Source organism: Pithys albifrons, chromosome 10 (genome assembly GCF_047495875.1).
Source record: "Pithys albifrons albifrons isolate INPA30051 chromosome 10, PitAlb_v1, whole genome shotgun sequence".
NCBI lineage: Eukaryota > Metazoa > Chordata > Aves > Passeriformes > Thamnophilidae > Pithys > Pithys albifrons.
The window spans coordinates 5,547,997-5,574,558 of NC_092467.1; the positions used below are offsets into that span (position 1 = coordinate 5,547,997).

A 26,562-nucleotide genomic window follows, 5' to 3' on the forward strand; every position below is an offset into this window, starting at 1 on the left:
GTGCCGGGCTGGCGTTCGGAGCGAGCACGCTGCGAACTGCCGGGCTGAGAAGGGAGTGCCTTGGGGAGTCTTTAACTGCAGATCAATTACATTAGTGATACACCAGCCGAGGGGATAATTTACCGTCTCCAGACAGATGCTTTACTCCTTGCAAAGAGACAAAACCAAACGCCAGCACAGCCCCACGCAGGCGCCGCCGCTCCGGGGACTCTGCGGTCCCCAAGCATCTCTGAAGGGTCAAGAGCTGCTGCTCTTTCCTTGCAAAGCATCAGCCCCAGGGGCTTTGCTGACAAGTGGTTTTCCACGTGTGCCTGGCCTGGGATTACCCATGTAAAGCCCTACCTCGAGGAGTAAATTAATATTTGCTCAGCTGTTCTGGGGGGGTTGGGTTTGCTCCCCACTGCCGCAGGGAGGATGTTTATTGAGGTGGGATGGATGCTCGCTGGTCCTCACCAGCTGAAAAGCTTTGCTCTGCACCTTGGCTGCTGGACCATTCTGTTGTTTTATGGTTTAAATTTCAAGTTTTGTGGGGCTGGCACCACCTCCTGGTCTAATTTTGCCCGTAAACCACCACAGCAAACCTCAGCACCTGCCCCAGGGACTAAACCTTGCTGACCTCTGGAAGACAATGAACTGGGAGCAGCATTGCACTGCAAGGACAAACAGGAGTCAGCACATCCCCATCAGGGTCTCTCTCCACCACCACACCTCACAAACATCCCAGCTTTCCAGGCTCATGTGGCTGGGGCTTCCTAAAGCTTTCCATCCCCCCCAGGCCTGCTCTGGGAGCTGGAGCCCAGATGGTCTGAACAGATTACTGCAGCCTCCTGGGCCATCCATCCCGAGCACTTTGGCAGGCCTGAATTTCCTCCAAATGACAAAAATAAATAAAATCTCTCAGCATTAAATGCTGGGAAGGCCATGAAAAAGCTGTGTACACAATGAAAACAAATATATGGTTAAATAACCTCTCTAACAGTATTTCTATAAAATGCCTCTCTAAATAACGCCAAGTGAGAGGCTCGCTCTGTCCTGATTAACCTCAGCTGGGAAGATTGTCTGTATCAAATCATTACCGTCAGCCGATTAAAAATGAATTAAACCGAATGGAAAACAATTCCCAAAACATCCCTTCTCCTTTCCAATTCAGGGGCAAAATAAAAATAGCAGTAAACCCTAAACATCCCACCTAGCCTGAGGATGGAGCAGGTGATGGGACCTGGGATGGAATTGGATGGGGTGGGGAGGAATGGGGTGCCTGGCCATGGTCACTCCATGGAGAGGTGGCAGGACCAGGTGTAAGGGACATGAGGGATAAAGGGGATGCTGATAATGATTAATTAAAACAACCCTAGTGAGCCACCCAGTCCTTTGCCTCTTGAACAGATCCCTTTTTTTAAAAGAGGATTGGACTCAACTAAAGTGACTTTTTAACATCTCTCTTATTTTTGTTTTATTTTTAGATATCCCAGCAGACCCTTGGTGTCAATATATCCAAAGGAAAGTGCAAAGTCACAAATCTTAAGTGTCAGCCACATAAATCCATCCCAACAGGAACATGCTTCAGCACTGAAAGCCAACAGAGGATGCTCTTTTGAGGAGCAAAATCCCATCCCAGTGTGTTTCCAGAGAAAACATTCCCAGCAGCATCACTGGTGAGCACTGGGGCCAGGGATACAGTGGGCAAACCCTGCCACAGCACTCTCAGGGAAAGCCACAGCAAGCTCCCAGGGAAAGTCTTCAAGTTACAAAGAAGCCTCAAATATTCCTTCTTCTACTTATTTTTCAGTCATTCCCATTTCTCAATAATTTTCTCAAAAGCTGTGTAGCAATTGTTGGGTTCCATCACACCCAGCTGGTCCTCCAAGGTCATCCCTGTCTTGGGGTTGAACAAGAGTCATCCTAAGATGAAGCAATGAAGGAGAAAGATCCCAAATTTTGAGGGAGAGGAGGTGTATCCTCCACTGACATTGTGCAGGTGACAGTGCTGGAATGTCCTCACGGTCCCCCAAAAGAGCCAGAGTGTCATGGCTGGGGACAGGGCTCCTGGCAACATCCACATTGCCAGCACTTGGACACAAACCCACCATGTTACAAAGGACAGTCTAATTACCAACTCTTAATTCCTAAGAGGAATATATCATCCACATGACTTTATTTTTTGGCCTTCACTGAGTGTCTTTGATATAGTAAAGAAGAATAATTGATAACCAAAGGGACCTGCCATCCTGACACTTTAATGACAGCCTATTTTGAGACATCAGAACTGCAACTCAGTGGTTCTAGAAGTTGTAAAAACTGCTGTAAAAACTACTCTCTGTCCAAGCAGTCATAAAACTTGTCTCCAGCAATGAGAGGAGCACAGCTGCTGCCAGGGGGCCTGGGACAAGAGTGTCCCTGCAGGGTCCCCTCCCTGGGGCAAGGTGATTGGGCCCCATCAGTATCTGACCCCATGGGATGTGTGGGAACCCAGTGGCTGTTGGGGAGAGCAAAGCATGACCAGGATGGGCTTTTTCTCCACCCCAGCCATGCTGTAAAGAGAGCATTTAATCCCCTTGCCAGTGAGACAGAGGGGAGTGAGCCAAGAGCAAAGCTGGGCATGGTGAGGGCTTGCTCCTCCATGACATGTCAGAAATGCTTCTATGGGTAAGGGAGATTTTCTGCTTTTTGGTCTCCCTTCTCCAGCTTTCCAGTGCCAGGACATCCCTGCATCTCCCCCACAGTGCTGGCACCCTCAAACCCCCCCTGTCAGTGTTAACAGGGCAGTGTGCCTGCTGTGCATGGATGCATATGTATTCTGGAGCACCCTTTTGGGGTGCAGGGCCATACAATTAGCAGTTCAGCCCTGCCGGGGCTCATTAAGGGCCAGGGAAGGCAGGTAGGGCTGGGTTGGTGCCTGGCTGAGCCAGGAATTAGCACCGAGGTGACACTCGCTTTGTTTCAAACAGCTCTTTCGACTCGGGCCATAAAATTAATGTCTGAGCAGATAGCTGGGAAAATAGGAAGCCATATAAAGCAACTTGGTGCTTGGCAGGGGAATTGAGATGAGTTGCATTTGGGAGATGCCAGGGTTTGATTGTATTTCTTTCCCCTCCGGAGATGCCGAGTGCCCTGGCACAGCAGGTACCACATTGCCATCCCTCCACCCCACACCCCCAGCTCTCTCTGACCCTCAGTTCCCTGCGACTGCTCTCATTCTGCTGCTTATTTATCCACCTGGCTTTTGATTCCCCCATCCCCTGCACATTGATTCATCCCTCTGGCCACTCAGTCCTTGCTTTATTCACTGTCTCCCCTGCCCAGCCTCTGCCTTTTGCTCCTGGCTAGAGCCTTACCTATTTATATGCTTAACCTTTGCCTCTCTTTCCTCTGTCTCTTTAATCTACACATCAATCTTGTTTATGGTCCCCATCATGCAATACCTGTGAGCTAATGCTTCCCCACCTCTGTGCCCTCTCTCCTAAGCCATCCTCAGCTCTGGCTCCTCCACACCCCAAGACGTGGTGGATGAGACCTTTGGCAGGGGATAATGAAATGCAGGAGCTTAGTATCCCACCCCGAGGATGCAGCCCCTCCCTGACACATTTTTGCCCCATTTCTGGGGTTAGGCTTTGCCCTGTAAATGACCATCAAGAAACCTACAGGAAAAACACACGTAGGGTACCCAATTTCCTGCATCCTTTCACCTGGGGATGCTCAAGACCTGAGCACCCTGAAAAAGGACAGTGGGTCTGGGGACAAAGCTCCCATTTCAGTGATGATCTGAGGTTGGTACCCAGGGCTGCTTTCCCAAAGTTCTGGCATCTCAAATACAAGCCTGGAGGATCATCAGCTGCCCATCCTCAAAACATCAGCCCATTGTTCCGCCCTGCTGGCTGTTCCAGCACCACAGCTCCAGGCCTTTCCTTGCCCTCCCTGTCCCACCCCATCACTGCATCCCATGAAGTTGCCTCACAGAGTCCAGCCTGTGATTTTTCTGCCTCCTCTCCCTCCCCAAATGGTGGGAATTTTCCTCTTGCTGATTCACGCCTCTCCGTCGCCTCACATTTTTTTTTAGCACTGACGCTGCTGCTCTCGCCCCAGGGAAAGGCTCAAACCCCAAGCTGCTGCCTCCAGGACTGGCCCTGTGCCAGCCACGTGCTGCCAACTCAGCCAAAATCCTGCACCTGTGCTGAGCAAACCCAAACCTCTCCCACTGCTGGGGTCAAGCAAGGGAAATTGCAGGGGGTCATTTTCTCCCTGCTGCCCTAATCCAACCCTGTGCTCCCAACTGAGTTCCCATGCTGGGAATGGCACATCTTCAGCCCCAAAGAAGGCTTTTTTTAGTATAAAAATCCTCTGGCTCTTCCATCTGAGCCATTAAAGTGGCATGAAAACACGGAGGGCTCATGGGCATCACCTGCATCCCTGGGGGGCTGGAGCCGTTGGCAGCCCTGGAAGGATTTTGGGAAAGGAGAGCATCCAGATTCCCCCCCAGGCATCTTTTTAGGGTGTTCAACAGCTGGATTGGGTGTGCACCTCTGGGGATTTACCTCTTCCCTCTGTTTGTTCCCACCTCCATCCATCCATCCATCCATCCATCCATCCATCCATCCATCCATCCATCCATCCATCCATCCCCCGGATAGACCCATCTCCTATGGAGGGTCTCTTGCCCAGCAGAACCAGCATCTCATGCCACGACAGGCATTTGCAATGGGCTTTTCCATTTATTTTCTATTTTGGGAGCTGTCTTTTATTTTTTTTCTCCTGAAAAGGCTCAGGAAGCATCCTCCCACACAAGCCACCTCTCTCCCACACCCCACGAATTTCAGCATCCCTGCCAACCCCTTGCCTAGGAGTAATGCTGCTTCTCACCAGCAGGGTATAACAGGACCATCCAGTGCCTGGGAATTCCAAGCAATCCAAGCAATGCCAAGAAATACCCACTCGGCAAGGAGATGCCCTTGTAAACAGCTCGGGAGTCACACCCTGGCTCAGCTCAGGCAAGGTCCCTGACGGCACCTGAGGGATGTTTCTCAAAATCCTGTATCTTGGAGGAATGAGTGCTGGGCACCTGGTTCCTCAGAGGATGGGCACAAGGGATCAGCCTGTGGGCAGGGGAAGCAGGATGCATCCCCTTCCTGCCTTGCCCTGCGATGGGGGCACTGGCACATCCCTGCAGTCAGAGCCCATGGCTCAGTGCCTGGGCTTCAGTTTCCCTGAGCAGGATGAGAAACAATAAACTATAAATTACTGACTTTGGGATTTCGCCCTCCTGGCTGGGGGTGCTCCGGGGTGCACCCATGTGGGGCACCACAACACACCCACACAGTCAGGGTGCCCTCAGGAGGTGGAATGAGTTCGGGAGGTCTCGACCACCCCAGCCTGCTCCTGCCTGTGCTGCCTGTCCCCTGCCTGCACACGTTGCCTGTCCCCTGCCTGTCCCTGTCCCCTGCCTGTCCCTGTCCCCTGCCTGCACACGCTGCCTGTCCCCTGCCTGTCCCTGTCCCCTGCCTGCACACGCTGCCTGTCCCCTGCCTGCACACTCCACCCGGGATGGGAAACCCCACGGAGCCGCCCGGGGCCAGCACAGCTCTGTGTGCCCCGTGGCCACCCCGGAGGACATCTCCCCTCTCTCCTGTCATCCCGTGAGTCCAGAGGATAATCAGCGAGTAACGAGCCGCACAGTCACCAAGTCAGGGAGGCTTTGGCTCCGGCTGCTCTGCCGCGGTGCAAATTACAGGGAAATGGGGATTTTGGCATTCAGCTGCATCACCGTCGTTAGGGACAATCTCGAGTTGCCCCTAACAGGGCTGAGGCTGCGGGATGCAGGGAGGAAGGCTGGGGAATGAGAATACAGTAATTAGTGGGTAATTGCTGAGCAACGAGGGATGATGAGCACTGCTGGCCCTGGTGCAGCGGGGTGGCACTTGCAGCCGTGGGTGTGGGACACCATGGGGCATTTTTAGTATCAAATAGACCATCAGTACATCATAAATGGAAGATTTGGCGTTGTTTTCCTACTTCTTTGCATTAAAACATTTATTTTCAAGTGACCAGGAGGAAGAAAGGAAAGGAGGAGGAGGGAGCTGGTGGTACCCACACGTGTCATGAGTTTGCAGTGCCTGTGCCAGGCTGAGCCCCGGGCTGGGGCAGTCGCAGCTCCCGGGGAGAGGAAAGAGCCGAGAGCTTTGCCCTCTGCAAAGCCCTGGAGGAGATGCAGCAAGGCCAGAAGATCCCTTGGGATGTCCCTTGTCCCATCACCCACCGAGCCCTAGGGAGCCCCCCAACTCGGATTGGAGCCCAAGCCAGCAATGAGCTGCACTGGCACCTCTGGTCTCATTGGAGTGAGTGCTTTTGTCAAGGTCAAGCGATGGGGAATGTATTGCTGTAAGTGTCTGCAAGGCTTGGGAGGAAATACCTCAAAAAAGCTGATTTTTCACCCCAATTTAATTTTTAGCTCACTAAGGATGGCTTTTGCTCCCTCCTGAGCCTGCTGTGGTCATGGTCCACAGCAACCCAAACCTGCCACCCTCGGATGCAGGACTTATCCCTGGATGGCTGACAGAGACTGGGCACGGCCACGTCAGCGGCTTAGTGGGATTTGAGGGAGGATTAGACACCAAAGGGGATAACAAGAGAGGATAAAAGCTTAGAGGGGATAAAAGACCGCAGCGCATCGGGGTGAGAGGCAAATACTAATTGCCTGGGGTCAGGAAGGCAGATTCCCTGCGGGAAGGTGGTTGATGGCTGTGGGCGGGATGCTTCGGGAGCCCAGCCCAGACAGACTGGGGTGGGCACAGTCAGTGCCTTTCCCCAGAAACAAAACAGATTTCCCCCCAGTCTGAGTAGAGAGGTGTGGAGCTTTACGTGCAAAAAGTACTTGAAAGCAAAAATAAGTTTGAAGGAAGCATACCCAGCTTGGCAACGGCTAATGGGTCCATTTGTACCCTGGAGATTTACATCTGTCCTAATTCCCTCGGTGTCCTGTTTAATATGATCTCAGGACTGGTACTGAACAGGGACGGGAGCAGGAGCAGGAGCAGGAGCAGCCCAGACAGGAGCAGGAGCAGGGGCAGGGGCAAGGGCAGGGGCAGGGACAGGAGCAGGGGCAGGGGCAAGGGCAGGGGCAGGGGCAGGAGCAGGGGCAGGAGCAGGGGCAGGGACAGGAGCAGGGGCAGGAGCAGGGGCAGGGACAGGAGCAGGAGCAGCCCAGACAGGAGCAGGAGCAGGGACAGGAGCAGGAGCAGGGACAGGAGCAGGAGCAGGGACAGGGGCAGGAGCAGGGGCAGGGGCAAGGGCAGGGGCAGGAGCAGGGGCAGGAGCAGGAGCAGCCCAGACAGGAGCAGGAGCAGCCCAGACAGGAGCAGAGTGATGTTCTGCCTGCCCCAGCTCCCTCTGCCTCCAGGAGCCAGTCTGGGGTCCCTCCCTGCTTGTCCCAGCCAATGGAGGACTGTCCCACCGGCTGGTTGGGGCAGACCATGTGCCCAAATTCAATGGGACGTCTGTCTGCACTGGGTGCGGTGGAATCCAAGCTCCTGGAGGCTTGGAAATAAAAGCCACCGGTGCCAGCCCGCTGTGCTCGGTGTCCTCATGTCAGGCAGTGGCTTATTAAAAAGCCATCAGGGCCAGGCTGACATGGGCTGTTTGCCACAGCCCAGGAGAGAGGTGTGTGCCAGCACCATCTGCACATGGTTTGGAGTGGGTGGGATCCTTCCCCAGGATGGTGGCACGTGGATGTTCACACAGGGCTGGGTGGCTACAAATGAGCACTGTGGGGTGAGCACCAGTGCTGGGGGAGGAGGGCAGGTCCTCCTCTGCTCTGCAGGGTGGCCCCTGACTGCCCATGGGGGTGGTATCACCACCCTGCCTCATCCCACTGAATCTGGGGGAAGAGCACGGCCCTGGTGCTGGGCCAGGGTCTGCAAGTACAAGGATTCTCATCCACAGGCTGCTGAAGGGGCTCCTGAGCCCGCCCTGCACCCAGGCAGGCAGCACAGCCCGGGGTGGCAGTGCCCTGGGCACCAGCAGACGTGCGGGATGCAGCGCTGGCACACACGTCCCCTCCTCCAGCTGTAGGGAACCCCAGCACAAGGCCTCATTCTTCTCTGTGGCACGACCAGCTCCATCTCTGCTCTGCTCTACCCAGCCTGGGGCAGAGGAGAGGAGGTTCTCTCCCAGCTCCCAAGGGATGCTTCTCGGGATGCTCATCCTGCTGCTTGCACAGGACTCACGTGCACAACACCTGGGTGATGTTAGAAATCTCTTTTTCCCAACTGGATCTTGCTCTGCCCTTGTGGGATCCCATATGAGGATTTCTCCTCTGGATACAATGGGATACAAAGGGCATGTGCCAGGGCAGGACTGAAAAGACAGCACTACCTCTACCTGGGAGCTGAACCACGGACTGAGGCCAAGATACAGATGAGTAAGAGATCACCTGGGATTTAACAGGCATTTTTAAGACCAGATGTAAAACCCAAGCCCTCGCTATTTAGAGTCATTAAATGTCCCCCAGTTCATTCTGCAAAGGGTAGGCACATTAACCTGCTGGCCTGGCTGCCCTCTGCTAACCACATCCTCATCACACGAATTCCTCTGACATTTGAAGCTGCTCTTTTTTGCCAAACCTGCTGCCTACTCTCATTCCCAACCCAACATTTTGAGGCTGGGCATTTGCTTCTTGTCATTCCTGAGGATCTTACAGCATAAACAATGCTATGGAGGAAGAAGAAAAGATCTGTTATCAAAGCATCAGGGATAAACACATCTCCATCACGAACAGATTAATTTCTGCTTCAATTAATCCACTAAAACTGCAGGGAGCAGCCCTCCCTCAGGAATGAGGGGCAGGGTCGAGCATCACCCCTGCCAGGGCTCATGCTGCCTGTTCTGCCTTCGCCACCTCTCCTGCCAGCTCCCATTTCCATGGAAACCTGCCCTCCTCGCTCCTTCCCCTGCCTGCACTCCTGCTAATTTAAGGAAACCAACTTTCTGCTCCCTGAGGAGTTCCCTGGGCGGGCTGGAGACATGTCCCTGGGGCAGGCAGCGATGTCCCCCTGTCCACCTGGAGCTATCCCAGCAGCACAGACAGTGCTGTCCCCCTGTCCACCTGGAGCTATCCCAGCAGCACAGACAGTGCTGTCCCCCTGCCCACCTGGAGCTATCCCAGCAGCACAGACAGTGCTGTCCCCCTGCCCACCTGGAGCTATCCCAGCAGCACAGACAGTGCTGTCCCCCTGCCCACCAGTGCCTGGCAGACCCTGTGCACCACTAACAGGGGGCTGTGCAAAGCTCAGGGTGGGTGGGCGTGTACCTTATTCCTGCTTTCTTCAACAGGGAAGGGCAGGATCCCTGCTTATCTTAAACCCCTTTCATCTGCTCCTGGTTCTTTCCATGTCTGTCTCTCCTCTCCCAGCCCTCCTTATCTCCTCTCCCCACCCCTGTCCCTCTCCCCAGCTTTGTTTACATCAGTACAACAGTTGTCCAGGTCAAACACCGTTTCCGATAAACACATTTCCATTGATTGCTGGAAAGAAAGTATCCTCCAGAGCAGTGGATTCTTTGCTCTGGGAATCGATAGCACTTCCAAAATCCCTCTTAACCCCTACCAAAGCCTTCCATCCTGGTGAGCAGGATATGTTTTGGGGACACTCTCAGGACTGGATATGAGATGTGACAGCAGATATATGATACAAGGCACCTGTAAATCCACCTGCACCCACAGGTGACAAACCCCCTCCAGCTGCTTCCCCAGGCAAGTGCCCCAGTGCATTGGCACCTGCAGTTGGGATCCATTGCATCCCACTTCTCTGCCTGGGCCTGCCCAACAATTCCCATTCCAGGCTGGAAATTCAGGCTGCTTGGGTGGGACAGCAGGTGAGGTGCTGCTGTGTGACAGCTGGAGTGCCACAGGCCACTGGTGCAGCCATGGGGGGGAAGCTCCTGTGCTGCTGCAGTGAGTGATGCAGCTGTAGAGCCACAGTCGATACAGAGAAATTTAAAGGATTAAGCTTTTTGCCACTGCCACAATATGACACTCCCCACTGTGTCTCCCTCCTGCAATGCATCAGGGTGGGTGAGGTGTGTGGCCAGGGATTCACACCAAGACCCCCAGGGTACCTGCAGGGTTCACTCAAGAGCCTTTTTTTTAGACTAAAACTGCTGAATGACAGAATTTACTGTGCAAAGTGATGCTCTGCCCACCTGTCCAGCCAGTGGTTCACCTCCTTTACAGAAAAACACACACAGGGCAAAGGGAGCCCAGTGAGCCTCGCCGTGTGGTGTGGGGAGAAAACAAATTCAATTATAGTAATAAATAATTAATGATACATAATTAACGAAGACATAAAAATGATAAATAATAATCTAGGCTAGGAAGAAACAATCCCAAGTGCTCCATAGGGCCCTTATAAACTACCAGAGCCCTGACCCGAGGGAGCCAGCAAAGCACTGTGTGACCAAGCATAAGGAGTCTTAATGAATTCACAGTTTCCACCAGGCTTTAATAAACTCCTTCTGCAGAGGCTATTAAGGGAAGTAAGATGAGAGGTGAAAGTTTGTTATGAATCAGAAATGGTCCAGAAGACAGAGGAAAAGATAAAAGAGCCGAGGGGCGGTGAAGGCACCCGGTGGTGTGGGGAGCCTGGGGTATCTCCCGTGGGGCACATGGCCTTGAGAGGGGGCTGGCCCACGGCAGGGCTGCAGCAGGATGCTCCGAGCCCATCCTCAGCAGCTGGGCTGGTTTTAAAGCAGAAGCTGAACCTCATTCATTCCCAGTGAGGGCATTCATTCAGAACGAACGCTGCCTTCGCTGCTGAGGATGCTGATGGCACCTCCCTCCCGACAGCATCCAGCCTGCACACCCACAGCACAGCCCTTCACCCCCCAAAGGCTGGGTGTGCCCAGCTCAGCCTTCCTGATGCTTCCAGGCACTCTGCTGTGGGGCAGAGCCCTCACACCACAGCTCAGTCCTGGGGTTTCACCCAGCTCCACCCTGATTTGCAACCCACACTGGCTCAGGGAGTGCTTGGGGCTGACATGGGGACAACCTCGCCTGTCCTTGGGGTGTCAGCTTTGTTCTTACCCCTCCCTTGCTGAAAGAGCAAGGATGACCTTTCCCAAAGGCAAAACAAGCCTCTGGAGTATCCAGGAACTGAGGGGATGGTGGTGTGGTGGTGTTACAACCCACTAACCCCCTCAGTTCTGCTTGGTTTGGCACCTCCAAGCCCTCCCTGCAAGAGCTGCAACACCCCCAATGCCTCCCAAACCCTGCCCTGCTGGGATGGATTTTTTAAATTGGATTGTGACAAACATTTAATACCTAATAGAGCTCACACCGGCACAGTTAATTAAGGTGACTAATCCAATTCACTCGTGGGAGCGCAGGGAGTGAGGAGCAGGAGGGAGGGAGCTGGAGTGCATGCTGGAGGAAGCAGGGGAGGGAGCAGGGGATGGGGAAAAATCAACTCAGCTGATACCACCCTTCATTTCGTTTTGTGTGTGTGCTCAAACGGTGAAGAAGGACTGTCCTTCCCTCTTGTAAGCTCTGCAGCTGCCGGGTAAATGCAGAGCTCTCCCGCCTCTGTGTGAGCTTTGGGGGTACCAGCCCAGGTGAGGGCTGAAATTCCTGGCAGGTGGGATGGTGGCAGTGGAGGCTCCCTGGGGCTGGGCTGAAGGGATGTCCATAGCCCAAATCTTGTGTTTGTTACAAAACACCCCCGGGGTTCTTCCAGCTCTGAATGGGCTGCTGAGACCCTGAAACTGCAGAGCATCCCCCACTGCACACAGACCCCGCTGCGGGACCGGTCCCAGGCACGTCGGGCTGGCAGACCCAGCTGTGGCAACATCTGTATGCCACTCACTCCCCGTCCCCCCGGAGTTGATAAATAAAACAAGTGGAGTTATTTTGGCCCTGGGGACAGAGCTGTCTCCCAGAGCACAGAGCGGCTCTTTCTCCGTCTCTCCGTGGCGCCCGAGTTCATTGTTATTCCCCGGCGGAGAACAGGACGTGGATTGAGCCGGAGTGCCCATCTGCGGCGGGCAGCCGGAGAGAGACTCTTCATATGAGCGCCTCAGGGCATCAATAGCGCCTTTAAATGAAGCCCCGGGGGGAAACAAAAGGTCGGAGCGGGGAAGAGCGAGTGGGCGAAGCCGGAGAGGGATGGGGGAGACGGGGACGCAGCCAGGGGAGGAGGGGAAGCAGGATGAGCTGGAGAGGAGGACAAGCAGGGGAAACTGAAATGAAGCAGCTCCGTCTAAACCATGTTTCCTACTGAAAACTGGGCAGCTGCCTTAGTAACATGACAAGCAGATGGGTTAAAATCGGGGAAATAAAAAAAAAAACAACTAAAACAGCCGGAAGGAAAACCAACCAACCTCTGCCCAGGATTGCTGCCAGGCTGGAGCCAGTGGCACCCATGGGCAGCCCCAAACAGCACCCACTGGGAGCCCATTGATTATCCCGGGGCGAACGTCAGGCAGATGGGAACAGTAACGACAGCACAGAGTAATTAATGACGAATTCCACGACCGGTTCATCCCTCCTGCGGCCAGAAGAGTCCCCAGGGTGTTCCCGCATCATCCCCCTTGCAGAAAATAATTACTTAAGTTGAAATAATTTACCAAATGAGGCAATTCTCGGTGTGCTATCTCACTGCCGTTTGCTGGTTTACATTGTTACTCGTGCTACGTAATAAATTAACTGTGTAATTAAAGACAACTTTAATGCTGATGCTTTGCACAAGGATTTTCTTTTAAGTCTCTGTGCAAGTAGAAGCAGCACACGAATGACATGAGGGGCCATGGCCATGGGCAGGGACAGGCAGAGCCGGGCAGGACCAGGCAGGGCACTGATCCCCCACAACAAACATCGTGTCCCCATAGTGCCAGTGTCCCCCTCACTTCCCCAAGGGATAACGACCAGATCGAAGCAAATCAATCTGCGTTTTAATTACCAGCTGCACTCTCTCCATGGGGAGGCTGAGCCGCCTGCAGTGGGAGCAGCTGAAATCGCCTCTGGTGCAGCTCCTGCTTGTGCCCATGTCCCTCAGCAGGGACATGGATGTGCTCCATCAGCAGGACCTGTTCCCATCTCTAGTGCTCAGCCAGGCAAGGCTGCAAAACCCCGCGGGGATTAGAGGACTCATCCACCCAAAAAATAAGGAAAAACAAACAATGCACTTTAGGAATCCACGTTTTCAGTGATTTCTGCTGACTAACATGATTTCAGCCAAAATGAAGGAAGCTATCAGAGAAACAGCTCAAGAGCATCAGCAGGAAACATTTCCCTGTTGGAGATTATGCTCTAGGAACACAGTGGTGGGTGTTGAGCTCCAATGGTGGGGACCACCAGGGGCTTTGCCCCTCCTGCACCTCATCCATCCTGCACCCCCCGCCCGGCTCCAGCGCGGTGTGGGCAGGGCTTGGTGCAGGCAGAACTCAGGGGTCACTTTCTCTGGTTGCCATGAGCTGGGGAAGCCAAAGCCCAGCCTTCCTGGTGGTGTTGGTGGGGGCAGCGTGCCCCAGTGCCAGCCCCCCGCCCCCGGCAGCCCAGCGTGGCCCAAAGGCATCGGTATCGACTGGGCAATCAATGTGCAAATCCCAGGCAGCCGGGCCAAGGAGGAGCCATTACAGCAGCCAGCCATGTGCTCCTGCTAATCCACACGGAACAGCTTCCCCTGGGACAGTGCCACATGTCCCATGATGCTGGGCAGGCAGGGCAAGGCTCTGTTCCTTCCTCTGGGAAGGATATTGGGACTCTGGAGGGAGAGCCAGAACCCACTGGAGCATCTCTGCTCCCCAGGCACCTCTCCAGCTCCATCCCCAGCCCTGCATGACCTCAAGTGGGATCTTCTTCCCAAATGAGTCAGAAGAAGAGGGGGGAGCTGCCCTGGGGATGAAAGGCAGAGAGATGAAATAATTTCTCCTTCCTGTGATGCCTCTCATGAGTGGAGGGAAAGGAGATAACACCTCATCTCCACCAGACCTCTTTCCTGGAGAAGAGCCATTACCAAAGGACATTCCTACACTTGTAGTGGCTGCAAGCACCTCATTTCCACCACATGCTAGCAAGGGGCTCAAAACCTCATCCTCCCATTATGACTTGCTGGGGAGGACAAGTGTTGGAGCTGTGCCCACACTGGGGAAAGAGATGGGGAGCAGAAATGTCTCCCAAAAATGCCTTTCTTTAGGAAAAAAGTCCTAGAAAGGAGCAGGGAGGGGTGGGAGGTGGTAGCTGGGGTGAGTTCTAGAATGCCCTGGGTCAAGCTGCTCCCAAAAACAGCTCCTAAGAAACATGTTGAAAACCTCTACTCACCAGAACTCTTAGACAGGGACCTCAACAAGCCCAGGCCACTTCTGCTGTCCTGCTGAGGGTCCTGGGGGGACCCAGGCCTCTTGCTACCCCTAGACACCTCAGGGAGCGTGGGGAGAGAGTTTTGTGTCCCTGGGATTTCCACCCCACCAGCAAATCTGGCAGCAACCAGCCATGGGTACCAAACCCCACACCCATGGGGAGGAGGAGAGGGGACGTGTGAGATCCCACAGCCATGACACCTCCACCTGCCCCACCTTTTCCAAAACTGCCAAGTTGGCTGCTTACATGCCAGCAGGGTGCACAAAGCCACGGTGGCCCATTAAAAGCTGAAGGTGGAAGCCCAGAGACAACAGGCAAGGCAGCTGCTGACTTTGCTGCCTGTTCCTTGCCAGGGCTCCTGCTTTACTGGAGGAAATGATGGAAACACCAGGCTTTGACATTGCAAAGCATCAAGGAAAATAGAGGGGAAAAGAAAACCAAAGCAAAACAAACAATTACCTCAGGCTCATCAAGGAGCTGCAGGGAGAAATTGTGATGGGTAATTATAATGGGAAAATAAAATCAAGCTTGAGATGAAGAGGACAAGCTGGGGGAAATGGGAAGGTGCAGGAGGAGAGGGGCTCCAAGCACCCTGCAGCAGCCTGTGGATGGGAGGTTTGGTGCTGGGATTTTGGCAAGGAAGGATGTTCCTTTGGACGTTAATTCAGTTGGAAAACTCCTCAAGCAGATCTGGATGCTGAGTGGCAAGTGGGAATGAGATGTCTCAACAGGCAGTGCTGAGCCAGCTGCCAGCTCCAGCTGCCCATCCCTGGGCTGGATCTGTCCATCTACTGCAAAATTCGGGGCTATTTCAGGGAATACCATCATCAGTTAATCAGCACAGGGATGCTGCTCCCCCAGTGGGAAGGAAGTACCTCACTCACCCACACTCTGCCCCTCTCCCTTGGCTGGGAGATGGTGGGGAGAGATGGAGGGGAGAGGGCCTTTCAATCCCCATGGAACTCAGCTGCCCTTGGGGCTGCAGGAGCAGAGGCAGCCCATGGGCACAATCTTTAACTAAAGCTCAGCTGAAATGGTGCTGGGCATCCCAGCATTAATGTCAGGCACATCAGTAAAGGAGGCTGGACCTGCCTTGTGGGATGTGAGAGTGCACTGAGGGGAAAATCCCTTCCAGAGGGAGGGACAGACAAATGGCACCTGCCAAACCTGCCCTATATTTTCTATTTCATTTTATAATTTCCTACCCCATCTTTCTGATTTCTTTACTTCTCACATAGCCAGGACGGGTTGTGGAAGACCAGAAGTAATTGTGCTGTCGAACAGGTCCTGTGGAGACCTCGAGCTTTAAGCATTTAATGCCATCATTAGATTTAGCAGCCACCTCCCAGTAACTCCAGCCAGCAAACTGGGCTTATAGGTCAGTACCCAAGAGCTGAGAAGATCCAAGCACTCCCAGACTACTCACACTGGGATTTTATCCCAGACTGTAGGATGCTGCTCCCCTGCCTGGGACCACCTTATGGATGGAAAAAGCATCTAACGACATTGACATTTTGTTTCTCATTACAGGCACAATTAAAAGGAGGGAGGATTACAGGCGCCAGCCACATCGTGTCCCCGTCTCTCAGCTGCCTCACGCTGCCTTTATCTCTTCTGCCTGGGCAGTTCCGTCGATGAATCGACTTCTTCCCCCGCCTAATTTATAGCTCCTTTATGTTTGTTTATATAATATGGTTAAACATCTACTTTACACCCTGCATGCTTGTACTTGCTAATTAGCATTTTTCTCAGCATTTATTGCATTTGCTACGGGCTCTGACAAGATGAATGGGAGCAGGGAGGGGGCTGGGAGCCCCACAGACACCCTGCACCACCCCAGCCTGCTGCAGCCCAGCAGGTTTGGGTGCCTGTTACCCTCCAGGAGCCACGGATGAAGCTGCTGGCAGTCAGAGCTGCAGCTGTGTCAGGGAAGGATCCCCCAGGATTTGTTTCTGCTTCTGAACAGGGTTCCTGAGCTGTTTTAGTGAGACTGGGGAGCCTGGAGCATCACGACCTGGGGAACATTAAGAGATCCAGGTATCCCCCCATAGGGGCTGCCCCACGGTGATGGACCATCCCTGCAGCCCCACCTTGCTGATGCTCAAAGCCACCTGATGAGTCCCTCTGAGCACGTTTGGGGGGCAGGGCAGGGAGTTCTCCAGGGGACTGGCTTGAGATCCCGGTATCCCCCAAGCAGCCTCATGAACATGGGGAGCCCCTGCCTGCAAAGCCACCTCACTCGCCAGGAGCTGAGCCCAGATGAAGCCCCAACCTCAGCCCAGAAACATCCTTGGTTCACCAGGATTTACAGTCAAATCTCTTCCCAGCACCAGCATGATGAGCCCCAGCAACCTGTTTTTTCCAGTCCTGGAAGTATGGATCAACCTATGGATCCATACCACTCCAGGGCTCGGCTCAGCTCTAGCCTGTGACCTCACTAAACGCCCCAGCTCGCAAGGAGTCACCACCTCTTGCTGCTCAGGTACCCGGGGGAGGACCTGCTCCTCCTGGCAGGGTGAGCTGGGTGTGCTCTGTGCCCCTCTCTCCCACCGAGCCTGCCTGTCCAGCATCCCGTCCGGGGGTTGGTGCCCTATCACTGTGAGCACAGACCTGCGAGTCAAATAAACAGCCGGGCTCGCGCTCCACCAAGGGTGCGGGAAGAACTCCTCTGCCCCTCTGCCTGCCTGCCCAGCCTCCTCCTCCTGCGCGTTCCCCGCGCCACAGACGCGTCCCACGGGCGTGAGATGAGGGGGGCAGCCACAGGGGTGCATCCAGCAGAAAGTAATCCCCAAATCTGCCCCTTCCTTGAGCCCCCGGTGCCACCGCAGGAGGGGATGGCTGGTCTCCGTTGCACAGGAGCTCACAGCGGCGAGGCGCTCCCCACTTCCAGCCGGGAGTGCAGGGTACAGGGATGCTTCTCTTCCCCGGGCTCCGCAGCCCCTCGGCAAGCCCCTTGCCTCTCCCCCGCGTCGGACTCAGCCTTCTCCGCCTCTCTGGATAGATGGATTCTGCCAGAAGCCATAACAGGTAACTGCTAATGAAGCACGCCTAATTAAATTAATGTGTTCCTCAGACACACCCTCGCTGTCCCTTCCTCCAGATGCTCGGCCACCCCTCCGTCAGCGGTGACCTCGCCAAGCGAGCGCTCCGCTCCCCGGCTTGAAAAGTCGCAGCTCAGCGCAGGCTCAGGGAGCATCTTTCACCCCAAAGCTCTCCGGTGGCCCCTTCCAGGGGTCAGCTCTCCTACAGAAAGGCACCATCGCTGCTCGAAAAGAGGCGAAAACCGCGTTCAAACTTTGGTGAATTGAAGCAGAAAGCCGGGGGTAAAGCTTAGCAGAGCCTGGGTGGGCTTCGCGTCCGTCACAGCATCCACGGACAGGCGGCAGCCGGTGCGGGAGGGAGAGAAAGGCTGCTCAGCCTTGTTCCCCGCGCCCGGAGTTGGGGATGCTGCTATTCCCTGCGGGGAGTGGGAGTCATGGGCAGGAGAAGGGAGGGAGCAGGGTGAGAAGGAGAGAGGGAGCCTGGGTTTGACGGGGAGAGGGTGTGAATGAGCCCCCCCAGCGCTGCCTGCGAGGATGCACCAAGGAGCCTCCTCCCTCCACGAACTGTCTCCCTGTGACGCAGGTGACAAGAGCTAAATTTCCTTAACCTCATTCCAGCCACAAAGGAACTTGCAGAAAGTGCAGGCAGCCTTTACCACCCCCCAAAAAACAGCCAACTCACCCCCTCTTCCCTCGCACAGCCACAGCCGCCCGCAGCCGGGCCGGGGAGACGCCGTACCGCGGCAGGGGATCCGCAGGTCCCTTCCCACCGCCGCTTCCCTCCGCGCCCAACTCCGCGCCTCCTGCCCGGCCGCGGCACTGGGGAGGGGGGACACACAGAGCGAAGAGCACAGGCGGCCGGGGCCGGGGCTGGGATGTGCGGAGAGCGAAGCGCGGGGCTCAGAGACGGGGCGCGGAGCTCAGAATCACAGAGCGCGGAGCTCAACATCGCAGAGCTTAGAGCTCAGAGATGGAACGCGGAGCTCAGAGACGGAGTGCGGAGCTCAGAGACGGAGCGCGGAGCTCAGAGACGGAGCGCGGAGCGCAGAGACGGAGCGCGGAGCTCAGCATCGCAGATCTTAGAGCTCAGAGATGGAGCGCGGAGCTCAGCATCGCAGATCTCAGAGCTCAGAGACGGAGCGCGGAGCTCAGAGGTGGAGTGTGGAGCTCAGAGACGGAGCGCGGAGCTCAACATCGCAGATCTTAGAGCTCAGAGATGGAGCGCGGAGCTCAACATCGCAGAGCTTAGAGCTCAAGAGACGGAGCGCGGAGCTCCGAATCACAGAGCGCGGAGCGCAGCGCTCGCAGCGCAGAGTCCGGAGCGCAGAGCGCGCAGCTCGGAGAGCAGACCCGAAGCACGGAGCCGGAACGCGGAGCTCGGAGCTGTCCGCGGTGCTGAGGACACTCACCGGGCCGGGCCGGGGCGGGCCGGCTCCTCCTGCCGCCTCCGGGAAGCGCGTGGGGCGGCCCCGCTGCGCGGGTGCCCGGGCTCGGCCTGGCCCCTGCCTGGCGCCGGCAGCCCCGCTGGCTGCTGCGGCCGAGAGCAGCGACCCCGGCACTGCCTCGCTGCCGCTCCCTCCTCTCCTTAAATTTCAGCAGCTTCCTTTTTTTTTTTCGCTCCCTGTTTTTTTCCCTGTCTCCCCCGTGCTCCGCGCCCCGCTCCGGGCGCTCCCGCACGCAGCCGCCTAGTGGGCAGAGGCGGGAGGAGAATCCCACCCGCAAACCCGGGCGGCACCGCCGCATCGCCTCCCACCGCCCCCGGCTGCCCCGCGGGCCCCCCCGCACCGCCCGGGCACGGCCGGGAAGAGAAGGGGGAAAGGGGAGCGGGGAAGGACGGGGAAATGGGATGCCCAAAAAAGTGAGAGCCAGCTGAGTTTGGCCTCAGCCTTCCTGGGCTCTGGGTGCAAAATATGTGGGCACAGCAATGGTCAGAGTGATGGAATCCCTTTGCTATGAGGGAAGGGTCGGAGAGCTGGGGGTGGCCAGTCTGGAGAAGGGAAGGATCCAGGGAGAGGTCAGAGCACCTTCCAGTGCCTAAAGAGACTGTGAGAGAGCTGGAGAGGGACTTTGCACAAGGGCATGGAGGGACGGGACAAGGGGGGATGGTTTCCCACTGCCAGAGGGCAGGGTTAGATGGGATATTGGGAAGAAATTCTTGGTTGTGAGAGGGGGCAGGCCCTGGCACAGGTTGCCCAGAGAAGCTGTGGCTGCCCCATCCCTGGAAGTGTCCAAGGCCAGGTTAGATGGGACTTGGAACAGCTTGGGATGGTGGAAGGTGTTCCTGCCAGAGGCAGGGGGTTGGATTGGGTGGTATTTGAAGGTCCCTTCCAACCCAAACCATTCTTGGATTCTATAACTCCACACAAGAAATGTGGGCACAACCCACAAGTTTGGCTTCTGACCACACTCCTCACGCAAAGGTTAATTAGCAGTCAGTGGTCTGGGGGGATTTCTTACTCAGCTGGGAGGCTGGGGAATCAATCCTATGTAATTTGTGGGCAGGGGGATGGAGCTGCCTGGGGAGGAGAGGGCAGAGCAGCTGCAGCCCCAGTGGGAAGGCTGAGGACTCTCCTGCTGAGGGGCACATGCAGCTCCCCTTCCAAGCAGGAGGGAGGAAGAACCACGTTGACATTATATGTTGCCTGTAAACAGCTGCCAGACTGTGGGGAAGTGGAAAGATAAATGGCAAGCTGGCAGCAGGTATTTTTATGCCCATCCTTACTGAATTTGGTTAAAAAGATCCGAAATAAGCACTCTCCACTGCTCCTCTACAGCCAGAGACCAGCCTCACCCAGAACGTGTGAAACGAGCCTCTGTCTCCAGGGGGCACTGCCTCAAGCACAGCTCGGAGGGATTTTCAATGGAATTCTCTCCTTGCAGGTTGAGAGCCACTGAAGCCATTTCTGAATTTGTGACAAATCTACTGTATTACCGTCACTTGGCCAAAATAACTCTGGTGAACCTGTAATGTACTTTAGCATATTTGGAGCACTCTAATTCCTTTTAACGTCAGAACCTACCTGAATATTCAAAGTAATGAGGCTCCAAAAGGTCTTTTCTTAACAGCAAGTAGCGTTGTTGACAGTAGAAGGTATTTTTTTTCCCAGCTGAGCTGGTGAACCGAAGTTTAGAAGAAAATTCTGCCTATTTCTGCAAGCAGCTTCAGACAGGTGGCTCCAGCATTTTCCTGGCAAGCTGCTCCCTCAGCTGCGAGACTCCCATCCTGGTATGTTAAAACAGACCTTCCTTAGTCACAGGAACAAGGTGGCCCTGAACGTATCCATGACTCTGGAGATATGATTTCATTGGCCAATTCCCCCACATCGTTTTGGGTAAATTGCCTAATCTACCTCCTACCTGCACGAAATGGAAGCTCACTGAGAGATGTAAAGGCCATTAATACTGATGGGATGTTCAGCTCTGTGGCAAAGTGCCCGCTTAGATGTATAGGGAGTCCTGCACCTCCACCTCCACACACGGACACCTCCATGGAGTGAAACCCACAGCTCCCAGGCAGCAGGTGGTGATTTTTGGATGGCCTCAGACATCAGGGAGGACTAAACCCGGTTGGCCTACACCCAACAGGTGCCACCAGTGAAGCTGCAGGCAGCTTTCCTGACTATTGTGCAATAGCCTGAGTTGGAAATGAAATATTTCAGCTTTGGTTTTGCAGATGTACCAGCGTGACAAAAATCCCATTCCTGGGACTCTGCTGATAAAAACCCAGGAAACCATCTGCAAGAAACAGATTGAAATAGCTGATCAGGCCCTCCTGGCTTTCTCCAGCTGGAGAAGAGGTCATTGCCCTTCTCCATATTTCAGCTATGACAACAGGCTTACAAGTCACAAGGGCAACACCCCTGAAATTCAGGCTGTTTTGACTGTGGCTATGCACTAAGGAGAGGTTTCTCACCCAGGTCTCTTTTGGGAGCAGGAGGGTGGCTGGTTGTAAAATCTGTATGTTTTAATTCCCATATAGTGATGGTGCAGGGGAAAAGCAGGTTTAAGCAGAGCCCAAATCCTGCCTAAGAGAGTCCTTAATGAAACCCATAGCGATGCTGAGGAGTGACACACAAAATCCCTTCCTCTTAAATGTACTTCAGCGCAAAATAACATCCCCAAAACAGGAAACTCGCTTGTTTTGTAACCAACACAAGAAGTTTTCCAAGGGATGCCTCTGGAGGGAAGAGTATGCAGCTTCCATGAAGCATGGATGGTCTGAAGAGGTCCCTGCGGGCCGTGCTGGGAAGAACCAGAGACCTTAATTTAGAAAAAGTCTTTGGAGAGATAATTTCAAATCCCTTTTCTCCCTCTGTTTTGTTTGTGCTGTTTCCAGCTCTTGGGGCTCTGGGCCACAGCCACCCACGTAGCACAGGCACCCTCATGCTTCCCAAGCCTGCCTGGCTGATGTCAGTGGGAATTGAGGCTCAGGGACACCACAGGGGTTTCCATCCCTGCAATATCAGGGAAAAGCACTCTGCAATGAGTGAGACGTCCTGGACTAGCCTGAAACCCCCAGGATCCCTTCCCTGTTAGTCCCACCTGGGGGGATGCCCAGCCATGAGCTGCTGTTTCCAACCCTCCCCTCCTGCCACTCCTCTCCCAGCACAGCCATCAAAAAATCCAGATGGAAACACAACTGGAGCCCACCTGCATCCCTGGGCTTTGAGCATACTTGCTATTTCCCTGGTGCTGTGTGGCAATGGGAATTCTGCAGGAAACGTTTGGGAAATGGCTCCTATTCTTGTGCCTCTCCCTGTCACTGGGGATGGCAGCCCAGGGAGAGGCTCCATTGCAGAGCTCCGTGTGTGGAGCGCAGCAGCTCCGGCAGCGCCGATCCCAGCGGGAGCACCACGGAAGGAGCCAGGGCTCCCAGCCTGAATCACCAGAAAATTAAACACATGTCTCCATTCACCCAGGCGAGGAATTACACGTTGATCCGCCCTGATTCCATCTATCTCAATTATAGCTGAGGGCAGGCACTGCCTTCCCCACGCAGAGACCCCAGGAAGGCTGAGCAGCCCTGCAGGGTCATCATCCTGAGCAGGGGAGCACCCCAGACACTGCAGCCCCGGGCAGGGGGGATGCTCGAGCCTGTGGAAGGATGCCTGAGGCTGGGGGGGGATATCTGGGTAGAATCAGAATCATAGAATCATAGAATTGACTGGGTTGGAAAAGACCTCTGAGACCATCAAGTCCAACCCTTGGTCCAACTCCAGTCCCTTTACCAGATCATGGCACTCAGCCAAGCTCAGTTGAAAAACCTCCAGGGATGGGGAATCCACCCTCTCTCTGGGCAGCCCATTCCAATGCCTGAGCACTCTCTCTGCAAAGAAGTTTTTTCTGCTCTCCAACTTCAATTTCCCCTGGCAGAGCTTGAGCCCATCGTGCCCCCTTGTCCTATTGCTGAGTGCCTGGGAGAAGAGACCAACCCCCACCTGGCCAGAACTTCCCTTCAGGCAGTTCCAGACAGTGCTGAGGTCACCTCTGAGCCTCCTCTTCTCCAGGCTAAACACCCCCAGCTCCCTCAGCCTCTCCCCACAGCACTTGTGCTCCAGTCCCTTCTCCAGCCTCGTTGCTCTTCTCTGGACACTCAGTACTGTGTGTGGGGCCCTGGGGTGGGTGCTCAGGGCCATGGAGGCAGAATTGTTAAAGCCTTGGGTGGATCCCTGAGGTTTAGGGTGGATGTCTGGGGACATGATGTAGCTCCTCAGGGCCCTGGGGAGATACCCAGAGCCAGGGATGGGCTGCTCCAGGCCCTGGGGAATGCTCAGAACCTCAGAGGGATGGCAGGGCCATGGGGGGCTGAGAGCAGGGACTTGCAGCACACACAGAGCTCTGTGTCTGTGGATAACAAGAGGGAACAGCACACTGTAAACCAGAATTGATATTAAAAATGTTTGACTATAATAAAGAAATATATAATCAATAAACCCTCCAAACAACCCCCTCAAGTTATCTGCCATCATGCAATGGCTGACTGAAGGTGAGTGCTGGCAGGAGTGTGGGAACATCAGTGGAGCCAAAAAACAGCCCCACAAAATCGACATGAGCTCTATGGCAAAGCAGCCCAGGTGCTTTATCAGTCTGTGGCACCAAGGCTTCAATTCTGCTGCTGATGGGCAGGGAAAGCCTGTTCCCAGCCCCCTGCAAAGAACTCCGTTAGTGTAGGGTTTGGAGAAAGACCTTGGGGTGCTCCAGCAGTGGGAAACGTGGGTGAGCTCAGGTGGGAGATGCAGCTCCAACCTGTGCTGCCCATGAGGGTGTCTCCATCTTTGACCTTGCTGGGGAGAAGCAAACAGCCCTGCAGTGAAGCCAGGGGAAGTCTGTCTTTTACTGATCAAACAGTGTCTAATTTTTATATGTGAATAATAAATATCAATATTATAGTACAGCCTCAATGTGAAGTCCAACTACTGCAGTGAGTGGGTTAAGCCAACATGCCTGTATACACCACACTCATTAGGACAGGAGACCTTTTGGAAAACATCTGATAAACCTGTGCTTAGGGATTACCAGGAGCACAGGAGGGACCAAATGGATTCTTTAATTTCACATTTTAAGGATGGACACAGTTTTGCTGCTGAGAGCAGGGAGACAACATCACTCCTTGTGAGAGGCACACAGGATGTGGCAGCTCCTGGCATGAAGGGTTGGTCCATCCCCAGCCTCTCCTTAAGCATCCCTGGGAGAGCCCCAGGAGAAGACAGTCAGCTATGGGGCAGCACTGAGTGGGTCACTACTGCTGGGGGAAGTGGGTGCCAAGCCATGCCCCATCCTGGGGTTTCAGGGTGCTGCTGGCAGCAATTTCTCTGCTCCTTCCCATCTGCATCTCTCTGCATTAACAGCCCCTAGAGCCAATAAAGCACCTCAGATGAAGGTGTTGCTCCTATGGAAAAATCCAGAGTCTTTTTTCACACAGATTTACAGGTGAATGAGTTGCTTTGCTGCGGACCTGTGCTCAGGCCCATCCCCAAATGCCTCTCCATCCCATCTGAGATGGCTGGTGGCCAGACCAGGGGCCACAGGGAGAGAGTGGGGAGAGGTGCCACCCTGCAGGGGTTCCTCCAAGGGTCCCTCTTGGAGCTCAGAGCCCAGTGCGAGGCCTTGCAGTGGAGCCAGCCTGGCAGGGCTGTGGGGTATCACATGTGCCAGGGTGCTTGTTGTCCTGCACCCTCAAAACATGCTGAAAACTTGGAAAGCAGCTGGTGGCAGCTGCAGCACAGGGACAGGGTGGGCAGCTCAGGCAGGAGCAGGGACTTTGGGCAGGCAGGGACTGAGAGCTGGGTTTGGATAGAGCATCTCCTCCCCTGGCAAAACACAACTGCCCCTTTGGTCTGCTCTTCCTTTCTGCTCTTTGAGGCTCTTCCTTGCAAAGCAGCCTGGAAATCTCTCCCTGCTCCCAAGGCCAGTCTAAACAGAGGGTTTATCTAAGCCCAGCCTCTCTCACTCTGGCAAAGCACAGCAGTTCCCAGCTTTGTAAATCACACAGGGTGCTTTGGGATGTTGCCTCCACTTTTTTTCCTCCCACTTTGTACCACTGCTCACAGCAGAAGGTGCAGCAGCAAGGCCACCCTTTGCTGCTTGGGAATGCCCAGAGCTGGGTCCCTTCTCTGGGCAGGTGACACCAATTTGGCTTTTCTCCCTCTCTCCACCTGTCTGGGGTAAGCAATGCCGATGGTAACACTTCATCATCATTAAAGCATCATCAGTGTGAGGAGCCCTTCCCTTCCCATCCATCAGCAGTGCCAGCCATGCAGACCATCTCCACTGCTGGAATAAATAGCCCTTAAAAGCACAAGCAAGACACAAACAGTCTCTGGGGGCTCGAAGCATGTGTGGTGCTGGAGCTCCCTAAAACCTCCTTTTGGAGGCTTTCCCCAAATCCCTGCTTCCCAGCAGTGCTGACTCCCCCAGCCCATTCCACAGAAACCTGTGGCTTTGTGTCCTGTCAGGAGAGGCTCTGCAGGCTCACAGACAAACAGTCATGAAAACAGCCACAGGGAAAAGGGGCACCCAGGCAAGGTCAGTCTAAGGACCAAACTAAATGCAAGGATTTGAAATCCTGACTTTTTTTGCTCTTGGCAAAATGAATGAGTATTCAGTGCAGCCAAGCAGGGAGGGACTCCTTCCCCCTGTGTAGAACAGGCCAAACCCACCTCTCCCTCCAGCCAAACTGTCTCCTATTCCTTCCCCTGAGAGCCTTGGTGGTGCCCCATGCCTGGAACACACTGCCCTGGGGATGTCCTCATAGAGCTGGGCTCCCTCTCCTTCCTCCTCTTCCTCCCACCCCCATAGGGCAAAAGCAGCTTCCCAGCTCCAGTGGGAATTGCTGTATCCCTCACTGACATGAGGACATTACAGGTTCCTGGGTTTTTCTTAAGTGCAAAATGCCCTTTAGTGCTGCAATTGCCATGCACGAGGCTTTGTAGATGTCACAGGAGTGTAGTGAAATAATTAAACCCCATGTTCAGACCTCAAATCTGGTATTAAAATGAAACTCTGGCAGCCTCAGTGCTGTACAGCAGCCCCAGGAAGGCAGGAACCTTAACCCCATGTCTCTGCCTTTGGATAAGGCCATGCCATCTGCCTTTGCCAGCAGGTTGGGCATTTCCCTGGTGCCTCATGTGCCACCCCAGCCTTTTCCCTGCAGAGCCACTTTCCTGCAGGAGCCACATGTGTGGGGTTTGCATGGGGGCAAATTTGTGCCCATTTTACAGCTGAATTACACTCGATCCAGAAGTAAGAAGGGCAAGGCAGGAATTACAGGGATAGCTCAGCAGGTCCTGCCAAGCCGGGGTACCTCGAGGGGCACTTGCCCTGCAAGGAACCAGCACACAGGTACTGGAATTTCCATTGCTTGGCTGCATACAGGTTGTTAGGAAAAAAAAGATGATAAATAAAGATAAATGGAGGAGAGCTGAGCATGCCAGCAACCCTTCTCTATCATTCCTTTTCTTCCCTAAGCAGATCAAATTATGACCTGAAATCACTGAATACATATTTTATTATGTGGATAATTTAAAGGATGAGGGTGAGACAGAGAATTCATAAGGTACAGTCATGTTAGAAGACAAAGAGTCCCCATTAATCTTCTACGGGGGAAAAACTGAGCAGGAGAAGAGCGGGGGCCACAGGTTGTAATCGATGCTGCCCTACCCTCCTCCTTGCTCTGGGTGAACT

General features: G+C 54.5%; 1 protein-coding gene and 1 long non-coding RNA gene across 3 annotated transcripts in view; one reads left to right on the forward strand and one right to left on the reverse strand.

Annotated features, from left to right (window-relative positions):
- The window catches only part of LOC139676646 (uncharacterized), a 41,319-nt gene extending 39,120 nt beyond the window's left edge, over positions 1-2,199 (forward strand). The window contains exon 7 of the long non-coding RNA XR_011698690.1: positions 1,464-2,199. This is a non-coding gene — a long non-coding RNA (uncharacterized lncRNA). The remainder of the gene's footprint in view (positions 1-1,463) is intronic.
- TNR (tenascin R) overlaps positions 1-19,091 on the reverse strand; it is a 77,768-nt gene extending 58,677 nt beyond the window's left edge. Inside the window, exon 1 of one of the 2 annotated variants that reach the window (XM_071565825.1) lies at positions 18,789-19,091. The gene's annotated coding sequence lies outside the window, so the exon portion shown is untranslated. Of the gene's footprint in view, positions 1-18,061; positions 18,092-18,788 lie in introns of those variants that run through there. The other variant, XM_071565827.1, reaches the window with a different exon arrangement.
- Positions 19,092-26,562: the final 7,471 nt, after the last annotated feature.